General features: G+C 54.0%; 1 protein-coding gene across 3 annotated transcripts in view; it reads left to right on the top strand.

The window, feature by feature from the left end:
• Nucleotides 1–16,758, top strand: part of Shisal1 (shisa like 1) — a 118,788-nt gene that overhangs the window by 39,681 nt on the left and 62,349 nt on the right. Inside the window, exon 1 of one of the 3 annotated variants that reach the window (XM_029470170.1) lies at nt 11,449–11,538. The exons of 1 other annotated variant lie outside the window; for it this stretch is intronic. The gene's annotated coding sequence lies outside the window, so the exon portion shown is untranslated. Of the gene's footprint in view, nt 1–11,448; nt 11,539–15,855; nt 16,101–16,758 lie in introns of those variants that run through there. One more of the 3 variants, XM_029470169.1, reaches the window with a different exon arrangement.

Below are 16,758 nucleotides of genomic sequence, written 5' to 3'. Positions count from 1 at the left end.
TGGGTGTGTCTGCGAGGGTTTTCCAAAGGTTTCACTGAGAAAGCTCACCCTGGATGTGGGAGGCACCATCTCATGGGCTTGAGTCCCTGAATGAATGAATGAATGAATGAATGAATGAATGAATAGGAGATATGAGCTGAGCACCAGCATTTCCTCCCCACCCCCCCCCATCCACTTCCTGACTGCAGATGCCATGTGACGCGCTGACCCACACTCCTGCTGCCTTTCCCACTATCACAGAACCTGTCCTTTCTTAATCCATGAGTCTCCCTCCCTCTCTCTTTCCCTCCCTCCCTTCTTTCACCTGATTCCTTTCGAGTATTTGGTCAGAGCCACAAAGAAAGTGCCAAAAATAGAAAATTGTTGCTAAGAAGTAGGGCTTTGATAAACCTGAGCGTGAGGTTTTCAGTGTTTGGGGGTGGTTTGTGGGAGGCGCGTGGAGCAGTTTGGAGCTATAGGCTGAGCAGCCCTAGAGAGGGCTGTAAGCTGAGCCTGGTGGGATCAGGCAGTTTCGGAGGGCCAGCGGGACTCTGTCAGGAACTGCGCTAGAGCACACATATTAGGCAAAGAATCCAGCTTCATTCTGCCTGAGTCCTGAGAACTTGGATGAGACTGAACTCAAAAATAAAGGGTGGATTTGTTAGGTGGGGGAATTTTGAGGCAGCAGAGTGCCAGGGCTTGACGTGGTAATTGCTCAATGCTTCTATCCAGGTCTACAGTAACAGAAAGTAACCTGGGCATGAGAAAGAATGGGGACACCTACAATTTGTCAAAGAGGAGAAAAAGAGAGAGCTGACAGTGCAGACAAGAAGGCTCAGAGGAAGCAGCTCCCATCTCCACTGGGACTCCTGGGAAAGAGGCCCCTGAGGTCAAGGCTCCATCCATTAAAGGGTCCAGTAGACATGCAAATTAATTTGAAAGGAGAGTGACTGAGCTGAGGTGGCCCCCACAGGGATCCCCACTCCAGAGTCAGCCTTGAAGATGTGTGTAGATCGTCTGTGGTCTAAAAGGGCTGGACTATGTCTCCAGCTGGCAGCATGGCCCAGATGTTTTTACAGGCATGAACGATACAAAAGTAAAGGTCTTACAACGACTTCCATGGAGATTACAGAAGGCCACTTAGATTAGGGTCAGAGTCCTTGCAAGAAGGGTCTGAGAGGCCATTGCATGAAACTGTGAAGATGAAGTCTAAATTGCCATGAAGATCCCTGGAGAGTGGAGATGCTAAGATCACGGCTATCGACTGAGGAAAGCTACAGGCACAGGGTGAAGCTGGCCCAGCAGAGGGGTCAGATGTGCTAGGCGGCAGAGCTAGGGGGGTATGGGTGGCCCAAGGGTGTTGGCATGCAGAGAATTCCATCCTGAGTCCCAGATGCCAGATATGGATCTGCAGTGTGTGGCTCAGCGAATCTGAGTCTTGCTTGCGTCTGGCCTTCCTTGCTGGGTTCCCTTTCCACCCCTTTGGAATGAGAACATTCGTTCTATAACACTATTAGAGATATGTGACTATTTTTTGTTTTTTATAGGGGTTCATGGGTAGGAGATTGCTTGGGTCTCAGAAGCACTTTGTACTTTCAAGCAGTGTTTTAAACTTGTAAAGCTTATGGGGACTCTCAGAGATGGACAAAACGCATCTTCCATTTTGCGGTGGAAGGGAGGCCTTATGGGCCAGGGAGGGATGCTGTGGTTTACAGTGATGTGTTTGTGTCAAGTTTGTGAGGGGTGAGGTGCAACGACTCATCTCTCCACCGTCAACTTGACTGGATTTAGAATCACCATGGAGACGCGCCCCTGAGTTTGTCTCTTGGAGTGTTTCCAGAGGAGAGAGGGCTCATCTTGAATGTGAGCAGTACCATTCCCTGGGCTGGGGTTCTGGGCTGAATGAAAAGGGCAGGCTGAAGACCAGCATGTTATCACCCTCAACTTCCCATGGGAACAGAGTGACCATCTGCCTCACATTCCTGATCTCCATGCCTTTGTGACCTTGATGGACTGGACCCTCAAACTGTGAGCCAAGTCAAACCCTTCCGTAAGTCGCTTTCATTGGGCCCTGGTCACAGCAACAAGAAAGGGTGCCGGGTCGTGGCCCAAAGCACGCTGCGTCTCAGCCTTGGCTCGCTTGTGAGGAGGAAGTGGCAATGAAGGAGGCCACCTCACAGTCGTGCGGGTGACATCTGACTTCTGCTTGAGTGGTAGCCAATACATGGCCCAAACAGCAGCTTTGGCTACGGTCACAAATAAAGTGAAGACATCTTGTTCGGATGTCTGCCGCGTAGGATTATGACAGTGGAAAAGCTCCTGGGAGTAATGAGCATGTGGCCAGTGCATGGATGGGCTCCGGGCCCTGGGTGGTGGCTTTGAGTGCCTGTGTAACTAGCGCTGCTTGACTTGACACTATTCTCCTGGATCGTGCACTCTCTGCTCAAGAAGGGGAAGTTGATAGGGGCCAGCGACAGCCTTGCCCTTTCTGTGCTGACGACATCTCTTGATGCCATCGCTTGTACTGTGACATGCCCCCTAGGGCCCTTGTTCTTAGCACCATCCCTGTCATCAAGTGACCATATTGTCATCGATGGTAATGCTGTCGCATAACTGGTAGCCCTCCACACAGGGAAGCTGATGCAAGTGAAGAGACAAGCTCTGGGCATGAGCCTCTACATAGCTGGAGATGGTGATGGGCGGCAGCATCCCTGCATCTTGCCAAGGCCCTGGTAGCTACAGCCACATCTCAGAGTCTCCGGGAAGAAGAAACGATGATGAGTCTGCTTCCAAGATGAGCTTACTGAGGAAAGCGACTTGTCCCGAGTGACATGTTCCTGGGAAGTGGCAGACCCAGAGGCCTGGGCTTGCTTTGTAGCTGTTACATCTGGAAAGGACATGAAGGATGCGCGACACCTCAAAGAAGGGCAACCCCCTAAGTACTCCTCCTCAACTTCCTCATCTGTAGTTAGAGTCTCAGCCTCTCTGGTGGGCTCTGACTCTGGGTTCCATCTTGGCAGGTGGTTCCAGGATGCTCCCATAGTGCTTTGGGGCAGGAGTCAGCCTGTCTTCTTTAGCCTGGAATTCAGAAGTCAACGGAGACTGGGCGCCAACCGTGAATGAGTCTGTCCACATAGCTCTGGCCCCAAGGTACAAAGGTTAGGTGGGGAGGGCTAGGTCAGGGCATCCCTAGGCCTCCAGGGTAGGGCTCCACTTTTCTCTACACAAAGGATGCTGCTGTGATTTAATACAGCGCAGGTTGCCATCTTCTAATCACCAGCTATGAGACCTTCAGAGATACTTAACCTTCCTAGTTCTTTGAATGCATAGCTAATGTCTTGCTTTTGGTGAGCCAGTGGGATTCATGAGGAAACCTGTGCAGGGGCAAGGCCTGGGCGAGGTGCATGGACCCAGGCTCTGAACGGCTGCATTTCCTTTCATTCTCCTATTCGGAAGGTTGAGCTGGTGGGTCAGCTAGGAAAACCCTCTGACGTGACCTGTAGGCGTCCCTAAACCCTTGCCCATGACACACCCTCCCTCAGCCTCCTACTTCTCACCCTATCAGACCTTTTGTAAGTTGAGAATCTTCACCATATATAAGCTACTATGGCTGGCCAGTGGTCAGTTGGCCTGGACTGTGACTCTGCCCTGCTGCCCAGCTCATGGCTGGCTCTCTACCAGGAGCCTCCCCAGAATAGAACCCAAGCCCTTGGCTCCCTGGGTCATTTACTCCCTAGGCTGTGTGTTAACACAATTTTTCAGTGATGAAGGTGTCTGAGGAGGCCAAGCCAACAGTTTAGCATGTTAAAGGGACTTGGAACCCTGTAGGACCCCAGGACTTGTGCCATTGAACCCTGGATGGCCTGTGTCCTGCATCCCCGTGCCTGAGCAGAGCTGTCCAGAAGCCATCAAAAGTGAGCCTGTCAGAACCTTGCACTGTTGGTTGGCAGGTAAGCATGGAACAATCTGAGAAACTGAGGTTTGGAAGGCAGAGACAGACATGGCCCCATTCAAGGGCCTTCTGCTCTGTCAAGGGTAGCAGCCTGGAGTGGGAATAGTGGTCCCAACTGTGTGGCTCTATGCAATTAGCCTCTCTGAGCTTGCTCTGTTCTCTTACAGAAACTCAGAAGTGACTTCCATGTCAGATTTGTGGGGAGTATCTGAGTGGTGCTGCAGGGGGCGGGGAACCATATCGCCCTACTTGGCTTCAGTTAAATGGATGTGGTCTTGAGCCCACCCTCTCACCTAATCCTAGAGGACAATCTCCTGCCCCAACAAACAGGTCAGAGAGGGAGGCAGAGCATCATCTTGTGATATGAGGTCACACAGTCAAGCCCAGACCCCTGTTCTGGTCAGTAACCTTACTCAGCCCATACAGAATGGACAACTGGCTTGGAGAGCAAGGACCCTCAGTCTAATCTTCTAAGACAGAACCCCCAATGCCCAGAAATGATATCCCAGGCCATTGGGAATCCTCAGATTGCCCCTCTTGCCCAGCATCTGAGCTGTGTGGCCTGGGGCCTATTATACCATTTCTTTGAGCCCCCTTCCTACAGTCTAAGAACCAGGTTGTCCCTGGCCCTGGTCCCTGTACTTCTCAAGGACACTTGGTGAGCTGGGAAGGTTTCTGCTTGTGCCAGGGCTGTGATTAGCCTTATGCTGGCACAGGAATTCTGGGTCTGCCGAGGAGAGTCATGGCTGCGGGGAAGTCAGGCTCTGTCAAGCCAGCTGATGAATACCCTATTCACTTGTATGGTCTCTGCTTTGGATCTGTGCTGGTTCTATGGGAAGATGAGCTGTGAGAGCCACCAGCTGTAGAGAATCCAAACCCATGTGGACCAAATGAAGGAGGTTGCCACTGCTGGTACAAACTGACATCCCCAAGGCCTGGGCTGGCCTCCCCTCTGTCAGCACAGGTCCCTGTTGGGAACAAGTACAGAGAAGCGGGGCTTTAGGAGACCCTAGCTTGCACGAGTTGAGCTATGGCTCAGGCCCAGGGTTCAGAGTGTCACCAAAGCCTTCATGGAACCAACCCCACACCTTGGCTTGTCCCTATTGTCAACTTGTCACCTGGGAAGTTGACAGCCTGAAGACAGGCTGTAACAACACCTTCTCTGGGCTTGTCACAAATTGATGTGCTTTCTATCCTGAGAATGGGACCTGACACTTCCTGGGTATATGTTGGGGTGGCAGAGGACAGAGAACTATCAGTGATGGCACAGATAGGGAAACTGAGGCATGACACTAACCCCTAGGGGCTCTTGCTTTTCAGTTTGGGGTAATGAAGAGGGTGGCCTGTCCCTTGGCTCCCCACTGACCCTAGAGGCAGATACACCTTGGTAGCTTTATGTCCCACATAGCAGGGCCTGACTTAGTCACCACAGTAAACTGGGAGCTTGGGGGCCCTTGCTACTGCATCTGAACTGGCAGGGCCAGGGCCTTTGTTTCCCAGAGCAGGGCCCGCTCCATTCAGCAGGCTAGACCACAGGTCTGCATAGCAAGGGGAGATAGAAAAGTCAGATCTGTGCTGCTACTATCCTGTTGTAGCAGGAAAGATGAACTACCAGGCAGGATCTCTGTAGAAGCCACAGGCATGAGTATGCTGGTTAGAAAGTTACACTGAGCATGCCATCAGCATTCCTTTGTGGCCTTATGGTCAGCAGGTAGATATCCAACTGGGTTCTGGGGTCCCCTTTCTGGCTACACAGGCTGTCAGAGAAAGTGGTATCCTCAGATGGAATCAGGGACCTGCCTCCCTGCTGGGACCAGAGTGTCCACAGCCCCTCCCCTTCTTGCCTGGAGAACCTCAACAGCACCTGTCTATCTCATACCCAACCCCTCCCACACTGGGATATTGGGGATAGCCTCTGCTTCTAAGGGCTCATAGGGTACAATCTTCAAACCCCATAGCTTCCTCATTTTGCATGCAACAGATCAATATCCTTAGTAATGTCTGCACCCTCCCTCCTCCTCCTTCTTCCTTGGCACATAGCCCCAGGTCAGTGGAGGGAGGAAGATCCTAGATCCATCTTGGACCTGGGTGGGCCTTAGCTGTGAGGACTGGGAGCTATCCTGCCTCACCTCCTTCAGGGCTAGCATGGTTGTCACAGCTGCAGTCAGAAGGGAGCAGGAGAGGAGAGAACAGAGAAGTGGGAATCTCCACATAGTCCTGGTATAGACAGCCAGGTCATTGGCCATTCTTTAGGGCGTGTGGATTGGGAAGCTTTCTGGATCCCCGGGTCAGTTCTCTAAGTCTGAGCTCCCAAGTCCCCAAGATGGCTGTGGCATCTGTAGCATGGCTGTGGCATCTGTAGCTTGCTCATTTCTGTGTACCTGACCTGGTCAGTTGGTTGCGTGTACCCCCCCTAAGTGAATCGAGGGAATGTGTGCCTTCCCCCACCCCCAATGACCCCAACCCTGACCCCCGAAGCATCAGTGGAGAGCTGATGCTTTACCTGGCTTCCCAAGTCTCTGGGCAGCCTGACTTTGGCAGCTCTGTTCCTACAGCACAGAGAAGCCAGGGCTGTGTTGTGATCTGCATGGCTCCAGAAGAGACTGGGAAACAAACATGCAGCTAGCTGTCCAAAGTGGAAGGTCAATAGGCTTTATCTAGGTAGCTTTCACCTCAGAGTCTCTACCTTCCACCAGGAAGCCTTCCAGGGCTCCTCCAAGTACTTGTTCCAGCAAAGGTCTCTCACTCTCTGTGGATAAACAAGGCAACAGGTGCCCCTACCCCCTCCATGAAAAGATCAGAAAGTCCCATGGAAAGTCCCCTGGTCCAGCATTTGTCTGAAGACAGAGCTGAGGCCTGATACAGCCTTATCCTTTCTTGGGAGAACAGGGAACTCTAGACCTCTTGAGCCCTGTTCTACAATGCCCAGGGTTAGAACCCTTGAAGAGGAGGAAGGAAGAGACTGATGGTCCCTGGAAGGTGGGGACCACTCCCTGAAGGAAGTCTGGGGGAAGGAACTAAGGGACATGTCACAGCTGGGGAGCCAGCTGGCTCTTGCCCCCTGGGGCTGTGCCTCCCCCTCAGCCTTCCCCAGGAGGATTCCAGAGAGAGCAGGGTGGAAAGCCTTATGCCCCCAACTTCTAATTAAATGGCAGCGATTTTGACGTGGCAGGTGATCTTCTCGGGAAGCCTGGCTTTAAATTTAGCTTCCTCCCCAGCCAGCCCTTTGAAAAGGCTGCACTCCGCGGAGAGAGCATGAGTCATCGCCAGGCCGGCCCGCCTGCCGCTCGCTAGCTCGCTCGCCTGCCCGGTGAGCAGTTGCTTTTGCGGGGGAGCAGGCCTCCCGAAGGCTGAGATGTAGTAAATAAGGCCGGAGGATGAGGGTGGTGCTGGGGTGCAGAGCAGGGCTCCCCACTGCAGGTGCCGCCGTGATGGGGTGAGAGCAGCTGCTTGGTCAGCTGTGAAGGAACCCAGCCCACCTCCCAGCTCGCCTCTGGGTGGGGGAGGGGCTCCACGCGTGACCCTGAGCTGCCTGCCTCACCTGGTCCTCCCTGCTCTGGCAGCCTGTCTCTCTCTGCATATGCAAGGGAGAAGGAAGCTGAGAAACACTCTCCTCCCCCACCCCCTTGGCATTTTAGCCCCATTCCTGAATTTGGGGTGGGTCTCTTGAGGGCTGGCAAGATTGCTCAGTGGGTAAAGGCCTTCCTGCCAAGCCGGACAGACCCGAGTTTATTCCCTGGGACCCACATAGTGAGTGGTAGGAGAGAACTGATTCCTGAAAGTTGTCTTCTGACCTCCACATGTCCACCATGGCATTCAGGTGTGTGTGCACATAGACGTATGCACATACAAAATAAACAAGTAGAACGTCATTTAAAAGGGGGGAAAGGGAGGCTGGGGTGTGGCTCAATTGGAAGAGTGTGTGCCCAGCATACATATTTAGATTCTGTCCCCACCAACACATACACTGTGCATGGTGGTGCATGCCTATAATCCTAACTCTTAGGAAATAGAGGCAGGATGATCGAGAAAATTCAAGGTCACTTTGGGGAGTCTGAGCCCAGCTAGGGATACTTAAGATCCTATCATAAGTAATAAGAAAGAAAGGAAGAGAGAGAGAGAGAGAGAGAGAGAGAGAGAGAGAGAGAGAGAGAGAGAGAGAGAGAGAGAGAGAAGAAATAGCTTGGAGTGGCGTTGAGTTTAAGGTACTAAGATGGGAAGTTAACAGGGATAGTTGGGGTGGTCCCTGGTATAGCAATATAGCTGCAGCAGTATAGCCACCACTGAAGGATACTGGGGTCAGCTGGACTGAAGCTGTAGCAAGGGCCCTCTCATTGAGCCCTCAGGGAAATATGGCCTCAGACACAACTTGATCCAGGGAAATATAACTTCAGAACTGTGGAGAGTGGAATGGGCTTCTTAGCATGGTCATTGTTAAAACAACCACAGGGCACTGGGATGCAGAGGCAACAAAAAGGGAAATGGAGTGGGGCTACACAAATGATAGGACCTCCTTCCCCTAGAGGACAAGAAGGCATTGGCAGGACCAAGGACCCACTAAACCAGCACTTGCTTGTTGGCCTAACAGGGCTGATGTGATACGGTCTGCCATTGATCTTCTTGCTGGTCCTGGCGATCATCCTACTTTACAAATGAGGAAACTGATGCTAAAGAATTTTGTACCTCAGAGGAGGGATACCTGGGCAATGGGATGCAGGCAGAATCGGGCCCTGTACCTGTGAAGAAAGTACATGTGTAGGGAGGTATGAGGGACCTCACGTGCCCATGCTGGCCTCAGTGTGGGTGGCACAGGCTGCCTGCAGAGGAAGTAGTCAAGGGAGGAGACAAGGGCTTGGGCTGTGTCCTGCGGAATTGGGCTGGCCAGAGGCAAGGCGTCAGTGGTCACTAGCCACCATGTCCTCAGGTACACACACTCATTACAACATGAGACTGCTTAGCATCAGTGTTAGAGGGATGGAGGGGACTCCTCCACCCAGAAGCCACCATACACAGATCCCTCTCGTCAAGACAGCCTGCCTCACGTGTGGGAATGCACACAGACCCGCCATGCATGGAGGCCACGTGGGAATGCCAGGCAAAGTGAGACGCCCATACATCCCATCCACCCTTTGTGTCTGAATATCTGTTGATGCATCCCCCCAGATACCGTGATCTACACCATGACGTTCATCCAATTCACACCACCCATGTACACACAGAAAACATGCTACCCACAGCCACAGCCACAGCACACACACATACAAAGCAGGCTACATTCGGCTCCCTGCACACACCACACACACCATACACATGTCCCATGGCACCTAACACACGCAAACACTCCAGACCATGCCATACAACACATATACAGATGAGACACACGCACAGCATATAACACAGACACAACACACACAACATCTACTGCACAATACCCATGCCTAACACACATATATCAGATGTCACACAGGGTACCCCACGCTACACCCCACTTCTCCCAACCTGACCTGCTTCCTTGATGTCCACACTAGAGTGTCTCTGGTCATGGCCTTCACTGCAGAGATCTTGGGACCAGGGTCTCAATGGGAGCCAGAGAGCCCAGCTCACCTAACCCTGCTCCTACCAAGACCTGAAGTTGCTTCGATTTGTGTGGTCCCCCACACTGACATGGAGTGAGACAGAGGACTCAGAGGAGCACCCTGTCTCTGTCTTTGACCTCAGCTGAAGTAGGGTCTTCCTCAACTTCCTCTTTGGAAGGTTTGCGTCAGCAAGAAGGAACACAAAACTGCTTTGGTTTGTGTCCATGACCCTGAGTGCTCTGAAATCACACCACACACACACACACACACACACACACACACACACACACACACACACACTTCTTGCCCTCCCCCAATTACCAAGCAGGCTCTGCCTACCCTCTGGCCCTCTCCAGAGCCTGGCCTTACCTATCTTGGCAGCTTTGGTGCCCTGGCCATTGGCTGAAGTAGTTCCCATGGGCAGCCCCAGTCTCAGATGAGTCCAGGAAGTTAGTCCAGGCTATGTCCATGAAGGGAACCAGGGCCTGGATGCTGTGATGTGGGAACCAGAACCCTTTACCTGCACAGGCTTGGGTGAGAGAAAGCACTAGTTCTAACCAGCTGGCGCCTCCCTGAGCCCCTTACCCTCAAAAAGCAGCAAAGAGCCAGGCAGGTTCCAGCATCCCATGGGGTTCAAGAGCCTGCAGTGAAAGAGACAGAAGGTCTGTTCTAGAAGAATCCCTCCGTGTCAACGAGGCACCTGTGGAGGAGACAGAGATGCTTGGGCTTCAGTGTGAGCTTTGACTCTGCCTCCTGTCATCTGTACGCCCCTGAGGTGCTTTCTCAACATCTCTGAGCCTGGTTGTCTGTCAGCAGAGTCCAAAGGAACCACTCAGTGCCATGGCAAGAAGTTAAGTTGAGAGTTTCGAGGGCTCGGCTCCCTTTTCCTTGAGGTTCCATTGAGGTCTCAGAAGTCAAAGGTGACCCCAAAATGTGGGTGGCAGCAGTTGGGCCTGGAGGGGTGGATCTTGGGGGGGGGTCTGCCTTTCCGGATGCTCAAGGGTATTCTCTCTTCAGTGAACAGTGAAGAAGCTCCATCCTGACTGTCCCCTGGGAAGAATGCTGGTTACCACATGCTCCCACAGGACTTTCCGAGGTTGTCCAAGCAATGGGGAAATGTAGACCCACAAGAGTGAGAATGGAGTCAGGTACCCGCAGGTCAGCCATGAAATGGGGGTGAAGTCAGAACTAGGGGTGTGATGGGGAGAATGAGACATGGGGTGAAGGTTTAAACCCAGGTCTAGCAGGCTGGGAAAACTCAAACCAAGTCTGCCCCTGCCCTTGACTGCTTGCCTCAGGGGTGGCTAGCAGAACAGATCTCCCAGCCAGAGCTGGGGAGATGCACAGGGTGGGTGGGGCAGAGTGTCGAGAGCTGGATCTGTCCACCCGGGGAAGGAGAGGCTCCATCCCTGCAGGCAGTTGCTGGTGCCTGGTGTCCTTCAGAGCAGGTACCAAGCTGGGGAGCAGGTGGAAAGGAGATGGGGGAGATTCAGGAGAACCCTCTGGTGGGGTTGGGAAGAGGGGGAGAGGAGGGAAGGGAGAAGGAAGAAACTGGAAAGGGAGGTGGGGGAGACGGAGTGGGGAAGAGAAAAGTAAAAAGCCAAGAAGAAAGTGAAGGATGAGAGGAAAGAAAACGGAGGGTGAGGAGAAAGGCAGGAGAGAGAGATGGAGAAAAAACAAAGGCGGAGCAAAAGCAAGGTGGAGAAGAGAAGCGACTGGGACGCGCGGGGAGGGGAGAGAGAGAGGGAGAGAGAGAGAGAGAGAGAGAGAGAGAGAGAGAGAGAGAGAGAAGCGCAGGCCGAGCCGGCGCGGGGCAGCAGAGGGCGCGGTGGCCGAGCTGAACGCGGCGCGGGACGCGCGTGGGGCGCAGTGGGCAGAGCGCGGCCGGAGCCCCGGAGCCCCACGCGCCCGCAGCCTGGCGGACAACTGTTGCGGCGGCGGCGCGCGTGGGCAGCCCCGCGCCCCTGCAGGCGGCTCCCGCGGGCGCCGGCTCCGGGCTACATAGCGAGGAGCGACCGGCGCGAGCACGAGGTGAGCGGGGCGCGGGGCTGCGGGGTCCACGCAGTGCTGCGGAGCGCGGGCGGGACGGCGTCGGGGGAGCCGGAACGGGGCGAGGTGGTGGTCGCCAGGACCGGGCGACAGCGGGGGACAGCAGCGGGACCAGGCTGGGAGTCGCCGCGGAGCGCGGACGGCTGGGGAGCCAGTGCGCGTGGGGCAGGGCTCTGGAGCCGCGCTGGGAGACGCTTGGCTGCCCTGGGTTCCTGTTCGGCGACATCGGGAACCCCGAGGCTCCGCTGCCGCCACCTCCCAGGGCCAGATCCATAGTAATTCCGCGCCCGGGGCTGGGTGGCCCGGCGGCGGCCTCCGAAAAGCTCATTAGTGCCAGCTGTTGTCATAGCAACGAGACCCCAGCGTCTTCGGGTTCTATTTATTCTAATTATTATTATCATTATTAGTATTAGTATTTCTTATCCAGTCAGAGGGGGAAAAAGACGAAACGGGGGCAGCGCATCCTGGCGCCTCCAACTGTTCTCCTTGGAAGGAGCAGCGCCGACTGCCTGATGGGCCAAGCAGAGTCTGATTCTTGACGGGGTCCCCCAGGCTAGGGTCCCCGGGTGGGTGCTGAAGTGGGTGTTTACTGCCCCAGTTGTACCCCTGGGGCCATGGAGGGACCGGGAACCGGAGTTACATAATTTGTCCCGAGAGTATTTACATGTAAGCATCCTTAACCCCCCATACACACGACTTTTCTGTTTTCTGGTGCCCTGGGTTTAGTGGGTGCTCCTGCCAGGGAACCCCAGCCTGGCATAAGAAGAGAAAAGTGCTTTGCATGGGAAACTAGAGGGACCTCTCTTGAGGTTGTCTGACCTTGAGCAGGGCTCTCAACTCCTCTGAACCGGTCTCCTCACCTCTAAGATAGAGGGGGGGTGGTTCCCATCAGCAGAGGCTGCTGTAACCCAGGGCCGGATCAAAGGCCGAAAACAAGCCCGATCAAGTTGCTATGGGCTGTGTGACCCCAGGCGGGTCCCTGGACCCGTTTCTCAGGATGCTGTCTAAGATGCCTTGGCCATTGACACTCTGAGACTGTGACTGCACGTTGGGCTCCTCCCAGAGCCAGCCAACCCAGAACTTTCCCCCTTCTGTCCCTTTGTTCTCTTGCTTGATCCCAACTGCCCAAAGGTGCCTGGGAACCTTTGAGATTGTCTACCCCTGACCGCTGAGGGGGCTGATTGGAAATGTCCTTTGGAACCAGACTCTGAAACCAGACTTTGGTCCCTGGTATCAACTCAGGCTAGTCACGGCTGCCCAGAACCTAGGTTTTCCCCTAATGCTAAGCCCTCCCTAAGAAGCTCTTTTCTTTCCTCCTGGGCCCATCCTGGCGGAGGTAGAATCTGGAACAGGGCTGGCTAGAAAGTTTTGTTACCCGGCAGCCCCCGAGCCTCTAGGCTCAAGCTAAGCCAAAAGCATCAGATCAGGATTTCCTTTTTAAATTTTGTTTTAGTTTAGTTTTGTTTTGTTTTATTGAAACATGGTTTCACATTGTAACACAGGATGGCCTAGAACTCATGATGTAGCTCAGAAGAGCTTTAACTTCACTGTGATCCTCCTGCTTCAGCCTCAAAAGGGCTGGGATTACAGGCAGGAGCCACCACTGCTGGCCTGCCAGGGTGGGTGGGGGTGGGGTGGGGTGGGGGAATGATAGCGTTAACTTCACAGTCACTCTGGGTTCCTGTGCTGACTTAGGTTTCTGTCAAGGTGGGCACAAAACTGGCAGACTGGGAGTGAGAGGGGGGAATGGTTCTGGCAGCAGCAACCCCGCTGTCCTGGACCATCCAGCTTGGAGCTTGTTGGGACAACTGGGCAGGAAGGAGGGGCATGGTTGGGGTTGGGAGCATTTCTGCTTGCTCAGCCTTTTATGGAGGTGAGAGAAAAAGAAAGGGGTTGGGACCTGTCCAAAAGGAAAGCAGCTGAAGGCCACTCCCCCATCACCTGTCATCCATCTGTCCATCCACTGCTCTCGCCCTGCCCTTCTTTAGTGGCCCCGGGGGCAGTGCCTGGGCCTTGGTGGCTCTGGAGGAAGCAGCTGAGGAGAGGCCCTGCTGAGCCTGCTGGGGCACAAGAGGTGGGCACACGGGTGAGGGTAGGGTCGCAAGAGCTGTGGGTCAGTTAGAAGGGAGATAAACTAACTCTCCACAGCAAAGTTGCAGGCAGTGATGAGGGGGCAGCCCCTCCTTGGCCAGGCAGGGCTGAGAGGCTACAAGACAGCATCAGGAGGTGACCCAGGAGGACCCTAACAACTGACAACCACCGTATCTTAACTCTAGGGATGGAGATGGAGATAGATGTAGGGGGTGGTCAGCGAGAAAAGAAAGCTTGCTAATGCTCAAAGCTCCCATGGTGGAGCACAGAGGAGAGGCGCCCGGAGGAAGGAATGTGCCCCTCTAGCACAAATGTAACCCTTGGCCAGCCCCACTCCTGCTGCCCGCTGCCTGGGGCCTGGCTTCTGGGGGAAGGCGGCAGGTGGACTCTAGGCCTGGCCGTGTCAGCTGCTGGTGCCTGCAGGAAGGGACTTCGCTGACACAGACTCTAGGCTGTGCCTGCAGTGATGGGATTCCGTGAGGCTGCACACAGGACCATTGTTCAGAGCAGAGCTCCCAGCCTTGTGCCTGGAGTCCTACCGACTCTCACACACGAGCCCCCAGGGGTACATTTGCTGGTTCTTATGTACACATGGAGGGACCTGTGGTAGGAGAGGCTGCTAATGAAAGCTCAGTGTGACCCTGCTACTGAGGACCAGGCCACATTGTTCGGAACTCAGCCTTTGACCCTCTGGGAGAGAAAGGAGTTGGCTCTGCAGACCCTGTGTGACAACTGAGGCATGGGGGCATCGTCATCTTCTTGCTGGTAATAATCTCTTGACTTTCCTCAGGATGGTCTCAAAATATGACTCTTCTTGTGCTGGAAGATATTATCTTCCTGTACTTGACCTCTGTTAACTCATCCTCCATTGCTATGGCAATCCCTAGGCAGAGTGGAACTTTATTTCTCAGCCACTGTCCTATACAGTGGGTTCTAGAAGCTCAGCGGCAGGGGTGAGTGAGGAGGTCGTCCTGCCTGTGCTGGGTCACACTTCCTTGGTGCGTTGTATGCTCCTTGCCCTGTAGGGGCTGCTCATAGGCCTGGTGGATGAGGTTCTGGTTTTTTTTCTCCTCCTTTTCTGCCCTTCCCTCCTTTTAGCAAGCTCATCACATCCCAGGACCCCTTGCTGGGGCCGCTTTTAGACGAGACCCCCTTGGGATAGTAGCAGGAACCTGCTCAGAGTTACCCCCTAGGAAGCTCCATCTAGAAACAGGGTCAGGTCCTCATTCAGCACTGGCTGTCTGAACAGACCATCTCTAACTGGGCCCTGACTGTGCCAGCTGCCCCAGTCCTGCTGATGTTACCTCCGTAGACACACTCATCAGCCCATTCCCTTCCTTTGAGGATATTCAGTGACCTTCTCTGGGTGGCTTGACTTAGCCTGTCCCAGGCAGGTTGGAGACACCTTGCCTTGGTAAGTATTGGAGACACTGACAACTGAAGTTGGTGACCCCTGCCCTCCAGAGCCTATATTGGAGATAGGTAGATGTGGACACTGGAACTCTGAGCAGACAGGAAATGTCCCCTGGAGGTCCTTGAGAGCCAAGGTTGTCTAGCCGGAGATGGTGGGTACCACTCAGAGCCTGGGAGACGGGGTGCAGATGCTTCATAAAGTATGAACTTTCTCTACGAGCCTCCCCCAGGCCAACTCCTGAGAGTCATCTCTGGGATCCCTTTTTTGTCCACGGTAACACTCATCCATATATCTATATTTTAAAGTAAGCCTCAATGAATAGGGCACACAGGTCACCACGTGAGTAGCACCCTGATTTCACCTTCGGGGAGGGGCGCTGAGTGCCCCACAGCTCTCTGCACAGCAGACCTCAGCAGACATGGGCACACACACCTTGGAGAAGAGAGAAAGAGTCCTCACATGTTTCAAATGACACCTGTTTAACAGTGAATTAAGTTCTATGAGCCTGGGAGAGAAAAAAATTATTTTTGTTGTTCACACTTCCATGGAAAACAAGACCAATCGTGGTCTCTTAAAAGCCAGCTCCCTAATCTGCTTATTCCTGCCTGGCAGTCTCTTAGGAACAGGGAGAGGGAAGGTTGGAGGAGGGACATAGCTGCCCTGGCTGAGAGCCCTGCTCTGAGCGTGGGCCTGGGAAAGTTCAACTCCTGTGCCAGGTTCTGAAGCTCCTGGATGAACGAGGGGCTCAGGATAAAATGTCATTTTCTTAGACATCAGCACAAATTAAAGGCAGATCCCTTCCAGCATCTCGGCCACGCTACCAGGCGTGCTTCAGCGGTGGATGGGGACTGCTTTATAGAGGCTTGTGGGAAACCTGCAGCTGGAACCCAGCTGAGAACAAGCATAGTTAGCGTCCATTCACTCCCAGCTCCCAGAGCACCTTGCAAGCCGCCTCGCTCAGAGCCAGGCTCAGAGCGGCAGAGAGAATTTGACCCACTTGCCCGGCTGTGCTGCGTAGACTGGAGGCAGGAGAACAGAGGTACCTGAGGGGGGCCGGGAGGGCTGTTGGGAAAGGGAGCTTTAGCTGGCTAGCTGGCGTCTTGAAGGGTGTGCAGGAGGGATGCCCGGCAGAGGAGGCAAAGGACATTTCTGGAAGGAATGCTATGTGTCCCACAGAGACCTGGCCCCAAAGTGACACCTTCAGGCTCGAATACATTCCTTTGTCACAATCTAGCCTGACACATGTCTGTTTCTTAGACCTTTGTGCCCATTGTCACCTGTCACCTTCAGACTGCCTGAAGCAGATCTCTGATTCTCTAAGGAAAGCTGAATTCAGAAAGCAAGAGGGAAGGTGGCTAGTTATAGTCAGATCCAGCGTGGCCCTGGACTGAGTGGGCTCGGTAAGGGTTGGGGGCAGCATACAGGCTGTTATTGAAACTCATTACTAAACTGATAAGCTCCAGACACTGGCTCTGGATCCCTCCTTCCTGGGCTGTGGCAGGGCCTGGGTCTTCAAGGATGTGGGGCCTGAGGCTGCCTGAGTCCCACTCTCTGCACACCTGGAAACAGGCTGATGGAGGCTTTGTGAATAAAGCAGGCAGGCTGGCATCCTGGATGACCCCTGTCAGCACAGCAGGAAACCCCCACAGCATCACCTTGTTTGTTCCACTGTGGTGTTTAGATGGTTCAGGCTTCTG

The sequence above is a fragment of the Mus caroli genome, chromosome 15 (assembly GCF_900094665.2).
Source record: "Mus caroli chromosome 15, CAROLI_EIJ_v1.1, whole genome shotgun sequence".
Taxonomy (NCBI): Eukaryota; Metazoa; Chordata; class Mammalia; order Rodentia; family Muridae; genus Mus; species Mus caroli.
This window is presented reverse-complemented; position numbering and strand designations above follow the sequence as displayed.